This window comes from Sebastes umbrosus, chromosome 18 (genome assembly GCF_015220745.1).
Source record: "Sebastes umbrosus isolate fSebUmb1 chromosome 18, fSebUmb1.pri, whole genome shotgun sequence".
Lineage (NCBI taxonomy): Eukaryota > Metazoa > Chordata > Actinopteri > Perciformes > Sebastidae > Sebastes > Sebastes umbrosus.
The window spans coordinates 21,106,725-21,130,371 of record NC_051286.1 but is presented as its reverse complement, the minus strand read 5'-3'; the positions used below and the strand labels follow the sequence as shown (position 1 = coordinate 21,130,371).

At 41.0% G+C, this 23,647-nt stretch overlaps 1 long non-coding RNA gene across 2 annotated transcripts in view; it reads right to left on the bottom strand.

Annotated features, from left to right (window-relative positions):
- Positions 1-4,761: 4,761 nt before the first annotated feature.
- LOC119476596 overlaps positions 4,762-23,647 on the bottom strand; it is a 68,629-nt gene continuing 49,743 nt past the window's right edge. Inside the window, exons 4-5 of one of the 2 annotated variants that reach the window (XR_005204049.1) lie at positions 6,612-6,694; positions 4,762-5,740 (exon numbers count right to left, since the gene is read on the bottom strand). This is a non-coding gene — a long non-coding RNA (uncharacterized LOC119476596). Of the gene's footprint in view, positions 6,695-23,647 lie in introns of both variants that reach the window. The other variant, XR_005204048.1, reaches the window with a different exon arrangement.

Here is a 23,647-nt window from a genome sequence, read left to right as displayed (position 1 = left end):
TTCCGTTTTGATCTCTTTTTTTCCTTGATCCCTCTCCCTCACGGTCTCCCTCTCTCATCTCGGCTCCTCGTCCTCCCTTTTCTGTGATGATGATGGTTTATGTCTGTTTCCTGATGCACAAACACTCTTCACGGTTCCCCTAAACAATTCAGCACTAATGGAAATCTTCAATATTGCATGTTGAGGCCCTCTGGGTGCTGTTGATGGCCTGTTGTTGCAGATTGGTATATATATGAGAGGTCAGTTGGAGCAGAGGAAAGAGCTTGCTAGGGTGTGAATAAATGAAAAACTGAGCTGGATAAGAGAAGCAAAAATCATTGAATGTTCAAACGGTGCATATATAGCCTATAAATAATTAAAGCCAGCACGTTTGGGAAGAATAGATGAGACAAGGTTGAGAAGTTTCCTGGGTAGCCAACAGAGGATAAGACAGTTGCAGAGCAATTCCATCAATGAATACATTAATTAACAGAAAAATACATAGCAAATGAAAGCCAGGAGAGCCATTTACAGTTCAAATCCACACAAAAAGCTGTTGCATGGCAGGCAGTGGTGGAATGTAACTAAGTATATTTACTCTAGTACTGTACTTAAGTACAATTTTGACATACTTGTACTTTACTTGAGTATATTTTTATACCACTTTCTGCTACTTTATACTTCTATTCCATAATATTTCAGAGGGGAATATTGTACTTTTCTACTTCACTACATTTATTTGACACTTTACTTTTTACATAAAAAACACATTATATTCTTATATGACATGATGCAGTACTATACTTCAAATATACCCAGTCGTACAAGTATCTACAATTATCGCCACATTGAGGAACTACAACATTATAATGCTCTTTCATGTATGTGTTAGTGGCAAACACAGAATAATATACAGTAATATTCTATACAAATGAGTTCTGTCAAATTTTACGAGATAACGTGTTAACGAAATTTGTTTTAACGTCACTAATGTTTTTAATTTATTAACACAATTTGCGATTTTTAGGTTGTTGCGGGCTCAGTTTTTTTAAAGCTATCATATGAAACTACAAAGTCTAAGGAATCCATTGGCTCCAACCATTTCATACTACCTTGTCACGAAGGAGGCTAAATAACTTTCCAAATTTACGCAAGATTTTGGCAAGGAAAAACTGGCATGGCTATTTTCAAAGGGGTCCCTTGACCTCTGACCTCAAGATATGTGAATGAAAATGGGTTCTATGGGTACCCACGAGTCTCCCCTTTACAGACATGCCCACTTTATGATAATCATATGCAGTTTGGGGGCAAGTCATAGTCAAGTCAGCACACTGACACATGCTATGATTTGAGCATATTTTTTATGCTAAATGCAGTACCTGTGAGGGTTTCTGGACAATATTTGTCATTGTTTTGTGTTGTTAATTAATTTCCAATAATAAATATACACATACATTTGCATAAAGCAAACATATTTGTCCACTCCCATGTTGATAAGAGTATTAAATACTTGAAAAATCTCCCTTTGAGGTACATTTTGAACAGATAAAATGTGCGATTAATTTGCGATTAATCGCAATTAACTATGGACATATGCTGATTAAATATTTTAATCGATTGAAAGCCCTAATAAAAATATAACACTGAGAAAGGAGCCATTCTGCTTAATGAGTACTTTTACTTTTGATACTTTAAGTACATTTTGCTGATAATACTTCTGCACTTTTACTTGAGTAACATTTTGAATTGGAGACTTTTACTTGTAATGGAGTACTTTTAGACTGTAGTATTTCAACCTTTACTTCAGTACAGTATCTGAGTACTTCTTCCACCACTGATGACGGGAATCAGTAGCTGCTCCGTCGCCAAGACCAACTGATTTAAAGTCCTGAAAATTCACCAAAAAGTGTGATGACGGCAGTATTCCCACTCATAAATATTTTGCAGCCTTCGCACAAACAGTCAAATGGTATTCATCAAGTCATATTTAATTCATCGCCGTCTAATGTTTTTCAGCCCAACACGGCCCTTCGCATGAAAAGCCTTTAGCTCTGCGAATGTGGCCTTGGTTTCTGCAGTCCACCTCCGCCAGGTGAAAGCAGCATCCGAAGGGAATCCTGTTTACTCCGTCTTTATCTCCACCCCAGCTCGCCGCGTACGGATGCGACCGGATTATGCAAAGTATCTTTTCACACACCTCTGAGCGAAGAAAGACGGGAATAGAGATCTTCGGCATGGAAGGGCTTTATCTTTGTTTGTGGTTCTGGTTAAAAAAAAAAAAAAAAAAAAGGCTACTGTCCCTGTGTGGGTTGTTTTGTGGCCTTACGTTTGAAGTTACACAACCGTCTTCATTCCCTTAGAATGTGGATGACACAGTGGAAACCTTGCCCTATATGTTACATTCTTTATGAAAGAAGTAAATAGGATTTAGTGACCTTTGAACTTTAAGTGTACGCTACTACAATGGCTACTGCATTGGCCTTGGACATGCAGCAAATCTATTATTTCCCTCCCTCACACTGCTCTCTTGCTCATCCATCTCTTCCGGAATATCTCACTATACTTTCCATTTATCCCCACCACGCCCTGCCCCTCCCTCCGACAACCTCTGGCCTCATTATGGGAAAGCTATAGCGTGCACAGTGCTGCATGCTCGCAATCTGTAGCGGAGTGTGAGCATCAAACAGCATCGTAATAGAGAGAGACAAAAGAGGAGGGGAAAATGAGAGTGAGTGAGAAAGAGAGAGAGCGAGAGAGAGAGAGGTCTGAGGCTCTGGGGCTGCCTCTGTGCTACAAGCCCCAGGGACAGACCTATTTCCTCCCATTAAAGACTATTTGCTGTGATCCAATATTTGAAAGGTACTGCAGGAAAAACACATCTACTGTAACACAGCTCAGCTTTCTGGTAAAATGTATTTCGCAGTCTTTTCGACCAAAACACAACAAGTTAAAGGCAATGTAACTGGGGAGCTTCTGTTTGAAATAAAAAAGGGGTTATGAGAGGTTGGTTACACATACAGAATGTATTTGGTTTCCAGAGGTAAAATTGCCTGTCCGCAAACTGACTGTGAACAATGTGCCGCGGGTACAGAGGTTACCTTCTCTATTTTAAAAATCGACCAGGAGAAACAGTCAAGGAAAATAAAAAGTCAGTCACTGAAAGGGTCCTTGATTAGGTGGAGTCTACAGAGGAACGGCAAACAAAGCCCAGAAAATATGCTTTTTCGCAGCAGACTTGTTGGCTGCCAAAAGTAGGAAAAATACAAGTATCAGCCTAATAATAACATTAACAATGGGTCCCCTCTATTGTATGGTCTCAATAAGCCATGGCAGTGTGACAGTGAGCCAGTATGCACAATAGTAGGACCCAGAAACTAAACAAGCTGAATGGAATTCATTCATCTTATTATTTACACATGTGCTTTTCCTACTGTGAGGTGTCACAGATGTCATCTGTGAAAAATGCCTGTGACAGTCTGAACATTCTTTAGAATAGTATCTGTGCCTTACAACACAACAAGTTAGAGAAAGGACAAAATGACATTGTATGGGGCAAAAGAGAAGATTATAGCGACAATGTGTAGGATTTGGCGGCATCTAGCGCTGTGGTTGCAGATTGCAACCAACTGAGTACCACTCAATTCTCCCTTTCCAAGACTGCGGTAACATGAGCCGTCGAGTGCAAAACTACAAAAGGTCATCCACCTCGATCAGAGACCATCCTCACCATAATAACACTACTTTAGGAGCCATGGAAGTCAGACGGCGGGCACCACGGTTTTGCACTCTGCGGCTCATGTTACCACAGTTTCAGAAGAGTATCGGTGGCCTTCAGGTAACGTAAAAACACTAAAGTCTCTTGCTAAAGCCAGAGTTTGGTTTGTCCGTTCTGGGCTACCGTAGAAACATGGCAGAGCAACATGGCGGTCTCCGTGAAGAGGACCCGCTCCCTATTTAGATATGAAGAGCTCATTCTTAGCTAACGAAAACACGATTCTTAGTTTCAGGTGATTATACACTAATGAAAACATAGTTAGGAATATTATATTCCATTTCTACCAATAGATTCCCCAAAATGTAACACACTGTTCCTTTAAGGAGAAGGAAGTCAACAAGACTAAAGGTTGGGTTATGCTCAAAAAGAACTAGTTTTGTCCAAGCCACAACCACACGGACGATAATTGTTCCAATAAGAGGATGATGGTTGGAGCTTTTGGACATTTTTTGGACAGAAGTAATTGCGAAAATAGTGCCAGGAAAAAAACGGAGTTTAAGATTGTTTCTGAAAATTGCAAAATGTGTCAGATGCACTTCCTCAATTTCAACAACTGTTAATTAGCGCTAAACATTAGCTTTGTAGGTATTTGGTCATAAACCAATTATTAGATGAATGTCTAGGCAGTTTCTCCAGTAGTTGCTGAGATACTTCACCATCCCTAGACACAATGCTATTTGCATTACTGAAGAGCCCTTATGTATTATATAGTAGGAAAATATAACTAAAACATGCTATGATGATCTGATACCAAGGTCTTTTCTCCTACAGAGAATAGAAACATGATTTCTTTTTTTAATTTAACCTTTATCATCTCATTGAGAAGCTGGGTGTCATTCTCAAGAGAGAATCATCTCCAAGAGATGCTGAACTAGGAATACTGAACTGACCAGTAATCCTGCGTCAGCACTCCGGCCCTGCAGACACTCACATTTAATAATTTATTGCCATATCAACCGCAGTTGATTTGGAATTTGTTTCAATGCGCTCAACAGCAAAATATATAATCACAGCACACACACAGCAAAAACACACTGCCACATACCGCCACAAAACAGTAACCATAGCACTACAATACAATAGTGCAACCCAGTAGAGCGGGACCATGTCGCCATATGGCCTGTAAAACCTCCCTCAGAGTAATCAGCCAGGCAAACACATGGAAAAGTAAAAAGAAAAAATGCTGCACACTAAAGGATCCATCTGTATTAAACAAGTGTTCATTAGATGAGGTTTCAGGCGCCTCAAGAGCGGTCCAAGCTTTCTCATCTTTCCTTTTTTTTTCTCCTCGTTTCTATGATCAGCAGCTCACTACCGTTTTCTGTGTGCTTTACTTCTCCTCCATAGTCAGATACACTTTACATAACCGGCGGCCCAACACACTACCCAGCAATCAAAAACAGCCACAGAGACACAAAAGGCAAGCATCCAGATGAGCAGCCGGCCTGCCAGTCATCCACACACACACACACACATCCAGGCAGACAGGCAGGGAGGCCGGCTTCCATTATGTTCTGGGCTGTGAGTGCTGATTGCTCGCCGCTGCTGCCTGTGTCAGGATTAGCCATTGTGGCCGCAGCAGAGTGGACGGGCTCAGGGCCCGAGATGGCGCTGAAAAACCCCCTCTGTAAGCAGCAAGGGGCTGGAGTGTATTCACTGTGAACTGAATAAACATTTACGGTAGATATGCACCGACGTCCACGCTGGCACATAACCACACAGGCAAGCACTTGAAACCTCACACACGCACACAGCATGACAATCAACACTGCATTTATGCAAGTGTGCACACACACACACGTGGGAAAGCACACAGGAAAACAAACAGGCTGCTCTCTCTGTTTCTTTCTCTCTCTCTCTGTCCATCTCCTCCCTCATCCCTCCTTCCCCCCAGAAAAGTGGCAGGCAGGCAGGCAGGCAGGCAGGCAGGCAGGCAGCAGGGCTGGACTCACACCCCGTCAGAGTGGTCAGCAGTAACGGGATTAGCTGGGAGAGAGAGCATGACGACAAGCCAGTTTGCTGCCGCGCACTGTCATTATTGAAACACATTACACACTCAAAATGGAACCGCTGGAGCCAAACTGCTGTCGACTTAATTACTCCAAGAGCACTTTGTGGCCGTGGCACATTTTAATAATTTCTTCCCCTTCTCACCCCGCTCCTTCTGCCCACTGGTTTGGGAGATGTACAAAAAAACATGGCGCCCTCGCCGGAGCTCCCTGCCCACTCCTTATGCGCACATCCAACCCCTCATTTCCACATCTTTTTTTTCTCCTGTTTTTTTTTTCCATCTCCTTTCTTATGGTTCACGTTTTGTTGACAATGCACTTTTTTATTCATGTGATATGCAGACAAACAAAATGCAACATAATACCAAAAAAAAGTCAGGCTCTGATTTGCGTGACAGCCAAATCTAGCTCTCTGCTTACACAGACACACACCTGGAGACGCCACCAGAGAACCCTTAGAGCAGCCATTTTTAAAAAGCACTTCAGAGCGATCCTGCTGCTTTTAAGCGCACACCCTGATGCACTTTTCCTCAGCTCACATCAACTTCAATTAGCTCCCCGATCAAATCTTATGACGTGTAAACTGTTGCGCTGGCAGCTGCACACAGACCTCCTCCTGGTTGACTGCTTCCTACACTTAACTTTCTCAGCAGCATCGCTCAAGGCCATATGACTTGACTCGTTGAATTATGTATAGGCTCATATTCGGCTCCGGCTCGTAGGCTAGAACTGTCATGAGCATCTGTGGCCACCCCGCGACCAATGGGGCTCTTGATTGGTTATACAGTGTGTCGAAGTCCCCAGGGGTGAGAGGTCACGAAGGTTTAAGTCCAGGTAGATAATATTACCAATAGATGTTAGCCGCAGGCGTGACGCGAGTCCTCAGGGAGGACTGGGAAATGGGATATCCGGGTGAGGAGCGTTGACAGCTCTGCAGAGAAGGGGGAAAAAAAGGGAGGAATAAAGAAGGAGCATGCTGGAAAGGCTGGGGAAATAGGAGGAGGTGAAGACGGAGAAAATAAACGACGATGAGGGAGTAACAGAGTCCTTAGTGGAGTCACGCAAGCATGAATTAAAATGCCAACTCTGTGCAGGAGAAACACCAGGGGGTGTGCACACAGTGCAGGGCAGGATCAACGCTGAATCACACACATGCAAACATATTTGCAGGAACACATGCAGGGAAGTTGTCAAGTTGCGTTAGCGGTGCAGTGCTTCATTTGCATCGCGCAGATAGACTACATATACGGTTATTATCCCCTTGAGAACAAACATAGCTGTAGAACATTAACATGATGTGATGTCCTTTCAAACATAGCACAATTCAACTCAGTTTCCTCTCTGCTTATTCCTCCTCAGTGCTTCGAAACTTGCAACTCCACACCTGCGTGCAACACTGCCACTGAAACTGATAAATGAAATTTGGCTGGGTAAAGTTGTGGCGTGCGAGTATTAAGTAGCCGAGGAAACACAAAGACGGAATCCCCTCTCTTTCCCATAAGGCGGCACAGCGGGGCACATATGGTAAGGTAGATTTATCTCATTCTGAGAAGTGCATTTATCTACTTTAGAAGTCTCTCTGGATGAGATAAATGATATCACCTGCGGTCACCAGGGAAATTAGATAGATTATTTTCTGCAGTACAGATGGCACGGGAGTCTCGACTTCCAATTGTGTATTCATGCAATCAACGCTCAAGTGGTGGATTACAAGATTGATTTTTTTTTTTTTTAACATTGCCTTTGCTTGCACAGTTCTTTCTAAGTCCAGCTACTGTATGACACAGCTTATACTGTAGGCTACAGTGACACAGTGCAGGTGCTGTGAGTAAAACCCTATAGGCTTGCTTGTGATACTCCAACACTGTCTCAGTCAGCTCACAGGCTCAAAGCTGATATCCTTTGAAACTAGAAAAACCTAAGGAATCCATTGGTACCAACCGTGTCATGCTAGCTTGAGGGGGGGCTAAATAACGCTCCGAAGTTATGCAAAATTTTGGAGTGGAATGGCGATTTTCACAGGTGTCCTTTGGCCTCTGGCCTCAAGATACTGTACGTGAATGAAAATGGGTTCTATGGGTACCCATGAGTCTCCCCTTTACAGACATGCCCACTTTATGATAATCCCATACAGTTTTGAGCAATGTTTTCTAATGTATTATAAATGTGTTATTTTCACCTATTCTAAAATGGTGAGGTTGAATATTTCTGCTTACTGGGGTCCCTAAACAGTCTTGGAATTACATAAATTGGGTATCACTGTAAAGCTGAGACTCTTGTGGATCCAATGAGCCTAACTGTATTCATGTGTGATGATGTTAGTTCCCATAGTAGTCATTATATGTAGAGACAATTTTTTTTAATTTGATCTCACTGTATAAAATGACCTATGGTGACCTCTAGGATAATAACAGCCTCATGAAACTTTACAGCCATTAGAGGAGACCTAAGGAATTCAGAGGATGGATGGCTTTCCTAGGTAGGTTGACAATAAGGGGGTTTCTGAGCACTTTCCAGAACAGAGGTGCTGCATAATTCTTGCAGTAATCTCAAAATGTCAAAATGTTTTGATACCTAATCACAGCATGGCTTTTTCTATGATGTTCCTCAAGGTCTTGGTGTCTTAATGTGGTATTTTGGAGGGATTTTTGATAATTTTTATCAATTCTCGAATGGTAAAAAACTGTTAAATTTAGCACCAAATCTGTGTAACAAATGTTATCAACCAAAAAATTGCTGCAATAACTTAAGAGACATAATAGAGCATGGGAATTGCCATCATATATTTTGATCATAATGTTCTAAGCCCTTCTACAATTTCACAATTTATTTTAATCAATTCATTAATTAATTAATGTTTATTTCTGATATATGACGAGAACAACTTCACACAGTGCTGAGCTGCATCTCAAATTAATTTTCAGGTTCCCAGCTTTCAGATGATGTACACCACTTCTATGTGACATCTACTGCTGACCTGCTATCTCCCCTTAAATAACTCCTGTATCCCCTAAAAAAGACAAAAACAGGTCTATGGTGGGTCTCTTAGGGTTAACATCAGCTCTCTTTTGGCAGTGGAGCACGGTGGTGTCATGCACCAGTTACATTAAACAGACTTAACAGGTTCACAAGGCCTACCAAAAATGTGTGAAAAGCAGGTGAGCGACAAGAAGCCGTGTGAGCGTGAGGTGTAAACTAGGCCCAGGGGAAGCACAGACTGTGAAATTACACAAACAGCCAAATGCGCATAGTTGGAATCAAGAACGCGCATGTAAATCGCACTGCAAACACTTGGGTATGACATATGTGAGAATTAATGCATATGGGATGTGAATACAAACACATTCACACAAGGAGGGGAGTGAGAGGAGATGGAAGAACCAATAAAAATGAAGAATAAAAACAGATGGAGACCCCAGAGAAGCATATGTTTTACCATCGCTATCTGCTTGAGACCAATTTAAATGGTTTTGATAGCATTAGGGAGGCCTGTATGTGCATTGATTTCTTCGTTCAGGGGAGGAAAAAAAGCTGCTTGGAAACTCCAGACATCAGCAGGAAACAAGCAATGAGGATGAGGAGAGATGATTGCTGCATAGTTTCCATCGAATAAAGGCTGTAATGCTTGTTTTTATAGGGTCAAGTGGTGCGTTAGACTGCGCAGAGACAAGAACAAGAAATGGCTGTTTGTCTGTGACATTGAAGTTAATTGGATGAAAAAACTGGAATTTAACGCAACTAATTTCTTTAACACATTAACGCAACCTGTGATTTTTAGGATGGAGCTGTCTCAGTTTAGAATCTAGAGTGAAGATACTTGCAGATCAGATGCTTGTTGGGCTTGAGTTTGCCATGTTATGATTTGAGCATATTTGTTATGCTAAATGCAGTACCTGTGAGGGTTTCTGGACAATATTTGTCATTGTTTTGTGTTGTTAATTGATTTCCAAATCCATATTTATCCACTCCCATGTTGATAAGAGTATTAAATACTTGACAAATCTCCCTTTAAGGTAGATTTTGAACAGATAAAAAACATTGTGATTCATTTGTTATTAATCGCGATTACCTATGGACAATCATGCGATTAATCGCGATTAAATATTTGAATCGATTGACAGACTTAATGTTTACATGGCAGTGAAGGTTCTCTCTCTCTCTCGCACTCTCTCTCTCCCAGTCAGTAGAAAGAGGGTGAGTGAACTGGTGCATAAGATGACATTGTACCCACAGGTTTGATTAATTTGGTGTACTGCTCCTGACCTGAGGGCGATAGACAAGTGTTCACTAGAATGAAATGAAACAGCATTCCTCTTTGCTTCATCGTGTTTACAGTTATGCATCGCAGCGCTCTGCTCTACATGATTTTTGGACATTGTGAGGCGTCTCTTACTGTGACATACTACAACGACTAAATTGGGCAATTGTCGCACCTGACACTCATTTTCATATGCTCCCAATCTATTTGGGTTTGGCCTTTATTGGGCTGATTGCATAGTCTGAATTTGGCATTAGATGTACTTGGTAATTGTCTTCCAAAAAGCTTGGCTGCTGCGTGTGTGTAAATGGGTTTGGATGTTAACAATGGTGTTTGGCAGTATTGTTAATGGCTACACCAATAATGTAGAGGGGTTCTCTAGATGCTCTGTATGCCATTTTTGTTGTAGTTTGATTATCATTTACCTCTGGCCATCATAGATGATGCTAAATACATAAACTAATGGTTTTCAACTTTCAACAACTCCCCAATATACATGTATGTGAATGAATCTCTACGTCGACGTCCACAGTTAGGTACAGGCAACAAAACCACCTAGTTAAGTTTATAAACTTAAAATAAAAGTATGTAAACTACAAAAACAACGTAATATAAGAACGGAAAACACGAAAGTCACAAACGCCACTAAAAAGCACATCACAAATGTCCCTCACGTAAATTACAAAAGAAAACACCGGTCTCGAATACGGTCTCCTGGTTAAATGTTGTGTGTTTGTTGGACCTGTTTAACTCCCCACCCGCCTGCAATAAATGGTCTTTCTCGTTTTTTAGTCTACGTCACTAGCTCTGAGCGTAGCATATTCACACAGATGCATTTACACTGCAGTCAGTACAGACTACATGGTGTACAAATGACACGCCAAAAGCAAGAAAGGCGTTCTTATTGCATGCTGAATACCTTGCACATTATCGTGTCATTCATACGCATTTTTGTGCGAGTGGGCTGCATTTTTAGAAACACAACGTTTAGTTCAATGTTTGAAATAAATCAACAGTCTCTCCGGCTTCAGCATCAGCCTATATTTCAATTCTCCACTGGGCTATGGTAGTACAGTGCAGGTTCTCTTGCCACACAGGTCTCTGCGGTTTCTTCTATCAGGTAGAGAGTCCCTGGCAAGATCTCTGTGGGTTGTTCACACTATGACGTCATGGTGGGAGTGCATCAGTGGTTGTGGGAATCACATGAACCAAGGTGGGAATTGGTGTGAAACCAACTGGGATGTGGTGTCGGGATAGAAACATAAGTAGCTTATTCAGGTTACCTGTTCAGAAGGCCCCAATGGTGAGGTGTCCAGACAATTTCCCCCTCTATTACATCCAACTACATCTAATGCCTTTTCTCTCAACTTATATAACAACATATACATTGGCTACTATAGAGGGCACTGGTAAGCACCTATAGGAAGAATCTACAGTATGTATTTGAAGCATATACGATGGTTTTCAGGCACATCAAACAGAGACTGTCCTCTTTTCAATACTATCCACAATTCCAATGAAAAGAATAACCAACAACAAATGTATACTAGCAGACAAGTATCATCTGTGCATTGGGATACCAGCCCGTTCACATTCCCAGGGCGTCAAATACCGACGCTTTGTCACGGCTGTTGGCATTTGATACCAACGCAAAAGACACCCTTTAACGCTAGTATGAGACGCACCAGGCTTTCCATTAACTACAATGTATACCCACCTGTGGCAACAGTAAACCCTCAGAGAAAGTGCGCAGGGAGTGACTGCGGTGATATAATTTAAAGAGCAAAAAGACACATTAAGGGCGGGCGGTAGGGTTTTTCCTAAACCTAAGTGGTTTTGTTGCCTAAAAATAAAGTGATGCAAAGGGTTACCAAGTGGTAGGGTTGGGAACCGAAACACGCTTCCAAATTAGAACCAAATCCAAAATGCCAAGATTACGGTACCTGTTAAAAAAAGAATTTCAGTTCTGCTAATCGGCTCCTAAAGAACTGCACACTGGCTTCGCAACAGCTGTTGTCTCTCAGAATCGTTAAAATCTAAACAATACCCAACCCCTACTCAGTGGTTTTGCTGCCTAAACCTAAAGTGCCACCAAGGGGCGTGATAAAGCGGCAGTATGTGACGAGTTGAGGTGAGAACGTGTTGGAGATACAGCATATTCCTCTCCGCTTTTTAGGTCAATTGTTGTCCAAAATCTTTGAAAAACCACAAAAAGATCCATACTACTGCTTTTGGCTGATATGTGTCTTGGTTACGATTAACATAGACAGTTTGGTTTATTCCTCCCAGCTCATTAAACTCCGTGCAAATGTGGAATCACTGCTGCTCGATTATTCAATATTTACCATTGGATATCCTGTTGTGTGTGGAGAACTCTGAGGACAGCCGATGACGCAGTCACGTGGGAAAGAACGACAGCCAATTAAGAACCAAGCTGACTGAAGCTGAAGGACAACCACAAAACACATAGTAAGTAGTAGTAAGATGAACCACAGAAATGGAGGACCAACTTGTACTTTTGTGGCAACAACACAAGTGTGTATTTAACTTGTCTCCATGACTTCATCCATCCGTCTTTCGTGAGTTTTCCGCACAAAGTAGTGCAAAAACTAACATCGCTAATACTTCCTGCTCGTCGTCCGCCATGTTTGTTTACACCAAAGTCACGTTTGATCACGAGAGATTTTGCGAGATTTCTATGTTTTTTTAGTTGGGTCTCTGTTAGTGTGTGGTGTGCTGTTTTAGCCAAATCGTTACTCACCACACACTGTAACAACAAAACTGTTAAATTTAACACAACATGTCGTTATGTGTGGGGTCTCTCACATTTTCAACATCTGTTAAGATTTGAAAAATCTTTTCATGTAGTCCAGCCTTAAAATAAAAATGCTGTTTCAGAATAAACTACAATGGCCCTGTTCATTTGTTCTCTGTTCTTTCATTCTTTTATATGTTTTAATAGAATGTAGTCCTTCAAAAACAATATGCAGTGAGTCCTTGAAGTTGACTACCTACTGTGCAAAGGCAGCTGGTTTACAGCACTGAGACATTTTGGACATCATTTCCTTGCTTGATGTGATTTGTTTATTTTTTTACAACAAGTGTGTGTCTGTGAATAACATAAGTGCTCTTTATACTTCTACATGTGCACAGTGTGTTGTGCGCATTACGTATTTATTTGTTTGGTACATGTCTGTTTCTATGTTGCATGCATCCCACTGTTCTTGCCGTGTCCGAGTGCTCTCCATCTTCATCAGTTAGCCCCTACCCCTTCTTTGAAGTTTCGACCTCAAAGACCAGCTTCAAAGCTTCATCTCTCACACGAGAACATGTTGCTCCTTATGTGAGGGAAATATCAATAGGACTCTGCCTCTGCTATTATGATTTAATGGCTGTGTTATTGAATGAGTGGAGTTGAAGAATTTATAATTAGTTTTGCTGGGAAAAATCATTACCATTTGATTAGCTCAACCCAGTGTTTCACTGCAGTACATACTTTGCATATTAATTAGATGTATTTGTGTGTTTGAACATTTTGTGTTGGTGTGTGTATGGTGGGGGGGGGGGCATTTGTGTGTAGGGTGATGTGCAGTTGCAACGAAAGTCAGCCAACAGTTGTTATTGGAGGTGTGTGTGATTGTGATTGTACATTTTCATACTTGAGCAAAAGTGTGTGTTCGTGCACATATAACTCGTGTGTTCCTGTGTGCTTGCAGTAAAATATACAAGCAAATAAAGCTTAAATATGTTTTGCATAGATTGGATTTTAGAGTGCTGAGAGCTTTTTACTACAAATTGATGCCAAGTGCACTAGACCGCCATTAGAGCCTGTGAAGTGTATGTAAATGTAGTCTTACAAAGTAAAAAGTTCAGTAAATATCCCCTTCACAGCCACATACCTTTTGCTGCAGAAAATCCTCCACACACACACCAACCTCGTCTCCCCGCAAAATTACGTTACCATTCAACTACGCTGCATTCTTCGGCGACAAAACTACTGGGTTAGGTTTAGTAAAAAATATCATGGTTTGGCTTAAAATTATTATGTTTAACACGAGACAGGAACAGCAGTCTCCTGGGGTAAAGTCCTGTGTTTGTTTGACCCATCCACCTCCCCTCCTGCCCGCCAGTAGTGGACTTTTTCGCTTGTTATGCTCATTATTATTCCACATAACTTTCATTAACAATCGCTCTATATATTACGTCACCTCTGCGCGTCGCTTATTGTATTACGTCACTTGCTGCGGCCGTCCGCGGACTGCTAAGACAAATGTAATCCGCAACGTAATTGAGAATGCACTCGTGGCCAGTTAAATTTACTAGTAGCCCAATGTGCAATGTGAAAAGTGTCAGCATTGTGAAAATCAAGTTATTACATCGTACACAAAGTGGATACCTTTAGTCAAAGAGTAACGTAGATGATAGCTGGCTTAAATAGCTGCTTTGAGTCATGACAGTCCCGCAAACTGAGACACGAATAGCTACACTGCAGTGTTAATTTCATTCACGAAAACTATGCCGAAATATATTCATCAACGACCTTTTTTCCATTACTAAGACGAGAACATGACGAGACGGCACGACGTCATTAAACACTAACTGTGACAACATCAAACATGCAATATCGTTGACGAAAAAAGACTACACTGAAATGTAGTTTAAAAAACATAAAAACTTTACAAAAATCTCTTTATTGTTGTCATCTTCCACCTTCTCTTCCCCTCTCAATTAAATTGAATTCAATTCAATATGCTTAATTGGCATGACTGTTAGGTGAACAATATTGCCAAAGCGTCTTACCTCTCTCTGTCACGCAACACGCTGCAGCGGCGGCGCTCTGTCAGTCTCTGTCCTTCTGGTCTCACACCTCAATGCTGACAATTGTGCTACTATAACGCATAAAGTTGGCGGTTAGCGGGTCGGGTCGGGTTCGGGTGGTTGAGTAACGCATATTTTGACATGGTGGATGGGCGGATTGGCTCTCATAACGGACCGGTGGATGCGACTGAACCGAGCATCATTAATGAGCGCATTCAGGAGGACTCGAACCAGTTGCAAAGCTGCATTCTTAAATCACTCAACCTGTGTTTTTCATAAGATAATAATAGGATCAAATTTTATGTGAAATAAATTTGACTAAAATGACAGAAATGTTCAATATAATCTGATGACTAGACAGGACTAAAATTAGATTAAAACAAAATTAAGATAGATTACATTTGTACTAATTTTCGAATGACTTTTCGGCGACTAAAACTAGACTGAAAGGTTTTGAGTTGTCGTCGACAAAACTATGAAGGATAAAAATGACTAAAATGTGAAAACTAATTTTCTTTTTAAGACTAAGACTAAGACTAAATCTAAAATAGCTGCCAAAATGAACACTGTCACACTGCTACAGTTAGCAGGACTGTCGTGCCTGCAGGTGTCTCATGACTCCAGGTGGTCAGCAGCAGGTTGCTAACATGCAGTGAATTTAACAGTTGCAACTACAAGAGGGACCGAATGAAAAGAAAGACTTTGCACACCAGTCTGCGCCCTCGGTTTATGGTTGTTGACGAGGGTATCGTCTCTGGTTACAAGAGGTGAAGCCACAGGAGATGACTGAGTGCGGTTTCTACTGTTTTCAGTCTGTCCCTACCTGCTGGGTATCTAACGCTAGCTAGCCAGCTGTCTGCAGATACCAGGTCAATGTCAGGAAACACAAACAGCAGGAGCGGATGCATTAGTGTGCAGACTTTTCTGCCCTGTCTGTGCTGAGGCTGATTACTGAAGAGGATGTCTGTGCTCTACTTAGCTGACGAATCTGGTGCTGTCAATAGCTGTATGGGATAACTTGTATTTCTTTTGTAATATGCATAACAATAGCAGCTTTGCAGATGCTACAGGACTTCGATTCTTCTGGTTCAACTGCCTAGCACATAAAAGTCCTGAAAAATATGAAGCTCATGTTTTACTTGTCCAACATTTTATAGGAAAAAAATCATTAAAATTGTGAATATTTTTGAATTTTTTTTTCAATATCACGAGTCTTATGATGCAGCATAAAACATCATTTGGATGATGGGTGCTGTTAAATTGGAATTCAGGCCTGTAAGAGTGGATGTGAAAAGCCAGTCGGCACTAACACTCACACACATGTAGTAAAGAGAGGAAGAAGTCAAACAGAATTCTTAATACAGGCTGCGAACCCCGAGGACTGCCAGTGATACAACCACATGTAATGTGAATGGCTTCGGCTGCACAGAGAATAAAATACTAAAATATTAGCTATCGTATGAATCCACTCTCTAACATGTACAATCCTGTGGCTGCTGGTGTGTGTGTGTGGCGTGGTGTGCCAGCCTTTTACTGCAACTCATCATTACTCCCATTCATGTGACGGAGGCTCGCCTGTCAGTTTGGCAGGTATGTGTCAAGACTGCAGGGTGGTATAGGCAGCCTCCATAGTATAGTATACATTCACTCACAATGCTAATTGGCAGCTGTGATGCAAAACAGCTCTGACATGTAGTGAGAGGAAAAGGAGCGGTCTAACACATTTGGATAATGTAAAGAAAACAGAAAAACAGCCATTCAACATTGCTTCAATTTGTCTCATTAATGGATGGTGAATTACAAAAAAAGAAACTTTTACAAGCTGGAAGTTTTGTGAATCGCTCCCTGACACTGGATGCGCATGTCACGGCAGATGAATTGTGGGATTGATAGGTGCTCCCTCCCCCTCCACACTGTCTCTCCTGTTGTATGAGGCTGAACCACCATGCTGCGAGAGCTGTCACTTCCCTGACTGTCTCTTACTGCCTGAAGAGATTAAAAACAAGCGGACAGGCAGATGGATGTCACTGCTAGCATTCCGGCGAGCGCTCCACTAGACCAGTTGGAGTTAATAAATTGCTGAGTGATGATCATACGCTGTTGGATGCTAATTAATCTCAGATCAGATCAAAGTCTGAAAACGGTCCCTGTTCAGACAACTGAGCCTTTAATGTGTATAACATATGGTATACATACAAGGTAGTGGCATCATATAAATGTAGAATTTCAGCATTTAAATGCCTTTCAAATTCAGTGGCTGGTGATGTTTTTGTGTTGTTTTAATATAATTATGTTAAATATGATGTTGATTTAATTACTGTAATATAGCTGTGTGTGTTGTCACCTCATTTATCTCACATTTTGTCTGTCTTTGCAGCAAATCAATTCATTCCAATGGATCCAATGAATGTCCATTTTGTGGGGAAGTAGAAACCGTGTTAGCTGTTTGATGTGCTGGAGTATATTTTTATTTGGTTTGATGAAAGGTGGTCTAAGGCTGCTTTCATTTTGGGAGTTGGTTACAAGAAAATCGAGGCAACTGCTAAACCTGATAGTAGGAGAAGCTAAAATGTCCATTTACAGCAGCAGGAAGAGGACAGGATGGGACAGGACAGGAGACACTTCCTGTTTTCATCTCCTTAGTGAAAGCCAGAGAGTCTGGGTTGATTTGAGGTTTTATAAGGAAATGAACAACATGGTTGAAATTGAACAACATATTGTATCGAAATTGTTATTTTAATGTGCATAACTGAATAACACTTGACAGCTCTATATATTGGCATGAAAACAATTTCTGATTTGAATCAACTTTTTAAATGAAGGGTTTTCAAAAATCAACGCGTTCTGATGAATTCAATAAATCTGGGTGGATTTTTCATGCCAAGTTTTACTTTAGTGAACTCTGACCCACAATGTTGTGCTGTTGACCAACAGCAACACATCAAGACAATGCTGACCTTTGAGGGAACAAAGTGCGGAAAGTCCAAAATGAAAGACGCTATCATAGTTTAATAGCTTTGTTGCAAATAGCGCTGGTATATCTCCGGGTGGCTTGCGTGTTAGCACTTAGCTCGCCAGCTACAGCAGTTTACCAGCCAGCCCTGCAAGAGGTCCCTGTGTCACCAAGCTTCTAGAACCACGTATTTCACTAAGACACGCAGATCAAATCTGCTGTGCCACTTTCTGGTGTGACCAGACCATCAGAGCTACGTATGTGTGATTGTGACTGGTTTAACTTCAATACAAATAGGTATTTGACTGCTGCTTATAAAATGAGAGGGATAATGAAGGGATAATGTACAGCGAGCCGGTCATTGTTGTAGAATAAACCCCGACAGGGCGATGCGGCATGCGGATGGACCCCGACGCGAAGCCCTGAAGGAGTTTATTTCACAACAATGACCTGCTAGCTGTACGTTATCCCGCTTATTACATGGCTACTTACTTAAGAAATCAATAATTTGACACCAAAACAGTCCACCACAGTCTGTTATAACGGTCTGCTATAAAGAAATAACAGACTGTAGAATGCCGTGATTGACCAATCAGAATTCAACAAAGCCGTGTAATAATCTGTTATAGTTGTAGCTCAAACAACTGCATGTCTGTCGACAAAGGAAAGAACAGGAATAGCTTCAGGGAATCAACTCAAAATATGTGTGATTAGATGAAAAGGGGCTCTCCACGCATCTTTCAGCAGCAGCTGAATCAGGTGTGGAAGAGACAAAAAGTAGAGTCCAAATTTTCCCCTTGGAAGTACATGTGATCATTTTGTGTTCCAATAATTAGCAATGATTTACATAATTACACTGAAGAATTCAATAAATAACTGATTTTGAGTGGCGAAGAGAAAAAATATCTGAGTCTGATTTGTAAGCGTGTGATGTTGTGCTTTTTCCAGATCAGTGTTGAGTTTATTTTTTTTATGTATATTGGCATCACTACTGTAGTTTTTTATCCTGGCATGTCAGCAGTTCTTGGAGGTTCTTCGGTGTGGGCTCTCGAGGTCAGAAAATACCTCTGTATTTTCAGCTAGTGGGTGATCTAAATTAGAGATAAGGGAGATGGAAAAAGAGAGACCGAGTTTTGTTTGCTCTCAGGCATATTCTCTCTTTGCTCAATCACTGCAGGGCTGGCTCTGATCTGATACTGTAGGTCAGCGAGGTTTCTCCTCAGCCCCCGAGAATGAGACTTTACCAATAAAAAAATAAGAAAGATTCCCTGAGGTATGGGTCGGGAGGTCATGGTGTTGGTGTGGCATTACATTCCCTGAAATGTTTATATCACCTCCATGAAGTTGAGCAGCGAGGACACTTCCCTTCATACCGTCCTCTGTAACCGTTTGGAGGCAATTCAGATGGACAATATTGCCTTTGATAGAGATAGATATTGCCAGAGGGGAAATCTCAGTGTGGATGCTATAGTAATAGACAATCTCTCCGCTTCCTACTTTCAGTCAGTGCAGTGCAACGGCCTCCATAGCACTTGTTGAAAATAAGAGTTCAATAATTACATTGCAGTGCAGTATCTCCAAAGAGACACACAGGTGCTGTTACTTTTTTACATTTTATTTTTTTCACTTTTTTTGCATGTGCAAAACAACAGTAGAAGAGGAAAAGTGTTTTACGAATGACACTATGTCAGTTGTTTTGAACAAACCAGCTTTGTAGCTTCCCAAAACATGAAACAGGATCTGGCCAGGACTGAGGTGTTTTTTTTGCTGATGATATGAAAAGATTGTATTTGTTGAGTTAAAGACAACCACAGTTTCAACAAACAGAACAGGTATAAATCAGTGGTAAAAATCCAAAGCAAGGAACATTAAAGTAAAACATGAAAGTAGAAAATAAAAAGGGAGCTCAAGGACACATTATAACTGCATAAATTAATTTAATATTCTCAGGAAACAGAATTACTGCATTTAATCTTCTCAACAACAAAAACAAAACAGAAAAGGGAGGCTTGGCCTTTTTGGTTCCTGTGGTTAGACTGAATATAAAAGGTGACAAAATATCTTGATCGCCCCCTGGTGGCTGGCTGCAGTATAGGTCATAAATCCCGCCCCTTCCCTGTTATGGGATGGGACATTGGCCAAACTAAAAAGTCAAAGTACACTAATACATTTTTACCCAAAGATGGTTTGTGTCATTTTCGGTAGTTCTTATAACACTGATGAATGTTCAAGTGTTCATTTTTCTGTAAGGTTTGGTTTTAATTATTTATTTGATTCTATAAAAAGGGGGTGAGACATCCTGATTGACAGCTGCTCTGAGTGAAGTAGTTGCAAAGCCGGAGGCTCAGGAATTGTACGAGAGATGAGATGTAACTTTAACTTTCCATAACTGTCACGAGTCTGTTTAATAGAACGTGTGTCAATTTGATCACAAATGTAGTTATAGAGATAATATGGTTAGTTGTTGTGTCTTTCTAGCCAAACATAGCAGCTAGGTGGCTCACGCTGACAAGCTGTGGCTGTGCTCGGCTCATGATTGGCTCGGGTGGGTGTGTGGGAGGGACCTCGATACCTCGGCTCCAGCCCTCCAATCACTACTGCGAACACTCTGACTCCAAATGATGTCAAAATCTCAAGATGGCAGCTCTCGTATCCTGGAGATTTTGGCTTCACTTTTGTCGGAGGAAGTGGAGACGCGTCGTCCATCTTTATATACAGTCTATGGTTAAGACGAGTGGTACAGTAGAACATGTCCGCAAACAGAAGAGGATGTGTTCTACATTTTTGTAACGGCGCAGTAAAACCTTGTTTTAGGCTCAAAAGCATGACTCGTAGACAAGACAGATGGATTCAAAACAAAGTTTACTAATCAGATGAGGCAGGCAGAGGTCAGCAACACGTAACCAATCACAAGTCAATTTAGATAATTACACCAAAATATGACCTATGGTCTACCTGCGGTATTTTAGATTGCAGTCGGTGGAATCTATCAGCGAGATGATGATAAAGAACGTCTACACCATGTCCATTCAGTCATCCAGAAAGGATAAAGGAATAGAGGGAAAAAGTGCAGAGCTGTTTCTCAACTCAGACAATTTAAAGAATTGTTAACCCTGCGGACAATGATACTATTATTTATTCATTTGATCCACTGGAGAATTTTAGCCAAACATAAAGTGGGTGCTGTCACTGCAGCCACTATACTCTAGTAGATAGCTGCTGCACATAGAGTAAGAAAACAATGTAAATAAATAATAAGGCCTAAATTCATACATACAGGACCTCATCTGTAATGCTGGGAGTTTCCATATATTTATGACTACTTCGAACAATTTGCTGCACATTGAGAAGCTATTACCATGTTCCAGACACTAACTCAGTTTTCAAGCAATTTATAATAAAACAGTATGGTCTATAGTGCCAAAAGCTGCAGTGAGACCTACATATGGGACGTGCTGCTCATGAAAGGTCCTTGGTAAGTCTAAGGAGAGCCGTTTTGTGCTGTCAAGTGCTTTGAGAGAGTTTGGGATTTCCCAACAATCATTATTTTCACTTGTAAACCACACATCAAATTCTTTCCTTGAATAATATATCAGCCGGGGAGGGAGACGGGCTTTTATTTTGCAGGAGACAAGTGAGTAAGTCTAGCTGGAGTGTTTTCAAGTGGCAGCGCTTTTGTTCTTCAAAGGAAGAGTACCATCAAGAGTAGTCAAAAGGGCAATTAAAATGATCAAAACTCTCCTCAGTATTGACCAGAAGAACGTGCGTAGTGTTGGAAGTGCTTTGTCAAAAAGGCCTCTGAGAATTTGCAAGAGGAGGCAGTTAAGTATGTAGGAGCAGAGAAGGGCACCAAGGCTGGGAACGGGCAAGTTGACAGTTCACAACAATGGCGTCAAGACCACAATACCCTTTTATAGGAATATAACTAGAGTGAAAACAAACACCAGTGCAAGTCCCATTTAATCGGGATGATCTCAAACACACTGAATTAATTAACTGACTCAATGGGATCCATGAAGTCAGTCACAAGGAAAATGAACAAGCAACAGAAATTGATGTTGAGTCAACAATTGTTGTTCTTAATTTCATTCAGACTCAACACATTTCATACAGAGCAGAAGGCTCTTACAGTACTTTTAATTAAGACTGGTGCAGTGCTCGTTTGGGACATGGCTACTCGGCCGTTGCTTGCTTGCTGTTTTTTGATTACTTGGCTGTGCATCTGTCGAGAACCGCTCATCGCTCGTTGAATCCAGGGAAGTGAAGAAGAGTTTGGTTGTAACTAGGGCTGTCTATCGATTAAAATATTTAATCGTGATTAAGTGCATGATTGTCCATAGTTAATCGCAAATTAATCACACATTTTTTATCTGTTCAAAATGCACCTTAAGAGGAGATTTGTCAAGTATCTAATACTCTTATCAACATGGGAGTGGACAAATATGCTTGCTTTATGCAAATGTATGTATATATTTATTATTGGAAATCAATTAACAACACAAAACAATGACAAATATTGTCCAGAAACCCTCACAGGTACTGCATTTAGCATAAAAAATATGCTCAAATCATAACATGGCAAACTGCAGCCCAACAGGCAACAACAGCTGTCAGTGTGCTGACTTGACTATGACTTGCCCCAAACTGCATGTGATTATCATAAAGTGGGCATGTCTGTAAAGGGGAGACTCGTGGGTACCCATAGAACCCATTTTCAATCACATATCTTGAGGTCAGAGGTTGAAGGACCCCTTTGAAAATGGCCATGCCAGTTTTCCTCGCCAAAATTTAGCGTACGTTTGGAGCGTTATTTAGCCTCCTTCGCGACAAGCTAGTATGACATGGTTGGTATCAATGGATTCCTTAGGTTTTCTAGTTTCATATGATGAATGATGATGATGAATTGCGAGTTGTGTTAATGCGTTAAAGAAATTAGTAGTGTTTAAACAAATTTGCGTTACTGCGTTATTATCGTGTTAACTTTGACAGCACTAGTTATAATGTTAGTATATCCAGCATCCAGCAGCAGAAGTAAACTGCAGTCAATAAACAGCGGCCTGTAAATGCCCGCTGTGGACGATATTCTCTACTCAGTCTGCAGAGCCCTGAAGCCCCTCTCCCCGCTGCTGCACAGAGTGCTATTGCTTGTTTATTCAAAGTTTATGAATATTGTACTTGTGTCCAAATTGCACCAACTTTGACACTGCATGTCCTTGGGCCCCCAGCAATATACCCACCAAGTGTGATGTAGATCAAACGAGCAGTTGTCAAGATATGCGAAGGGCACACAGACAGGCAGACATACAAAGATTCCTTGCTTTATAGTTAGAAGCTCACTACCTAAAAGTAGGATTTTTGTTTTAAAAGTAATTTGAAATAGGATCTATGAAAAAGTGCTTAAAGTGTTAATAACGCGTTGACGCAAATTCATTTTAACACCACTAATTTCTTTAACACATTAATGCAATCGACATTTCAGAGGCTGTAGCAGGCTCACTTTTAAAGCTAGTGAAGATACTGGTACCTTATGAAACTAGAAAACCTAAGGAATAGGTAGGCTCCAAACTAAATTTTGCTGTGGAAAAACTGGCATGGCCATTTTCAAAGGGGTCCCTTGACCTCTGACCTCAAGATATGTGAATAAAAATGGGTTCTATGGGTACCCACGAGTCTCCCCTTTACAGACATGCCCATTTTATGATAATCATATGAAGTTTGGGGCAAGTCATAGTCAAGTCAGCACACTGACACACTGACAGCTGTTGTTACCTGTTGGGCTGCAGTTTGCCATGTTATGATTTGAGTATATGTTTTATTCTAAATGCAGTACCTGTGAGGGTTTTTGGACAATATGT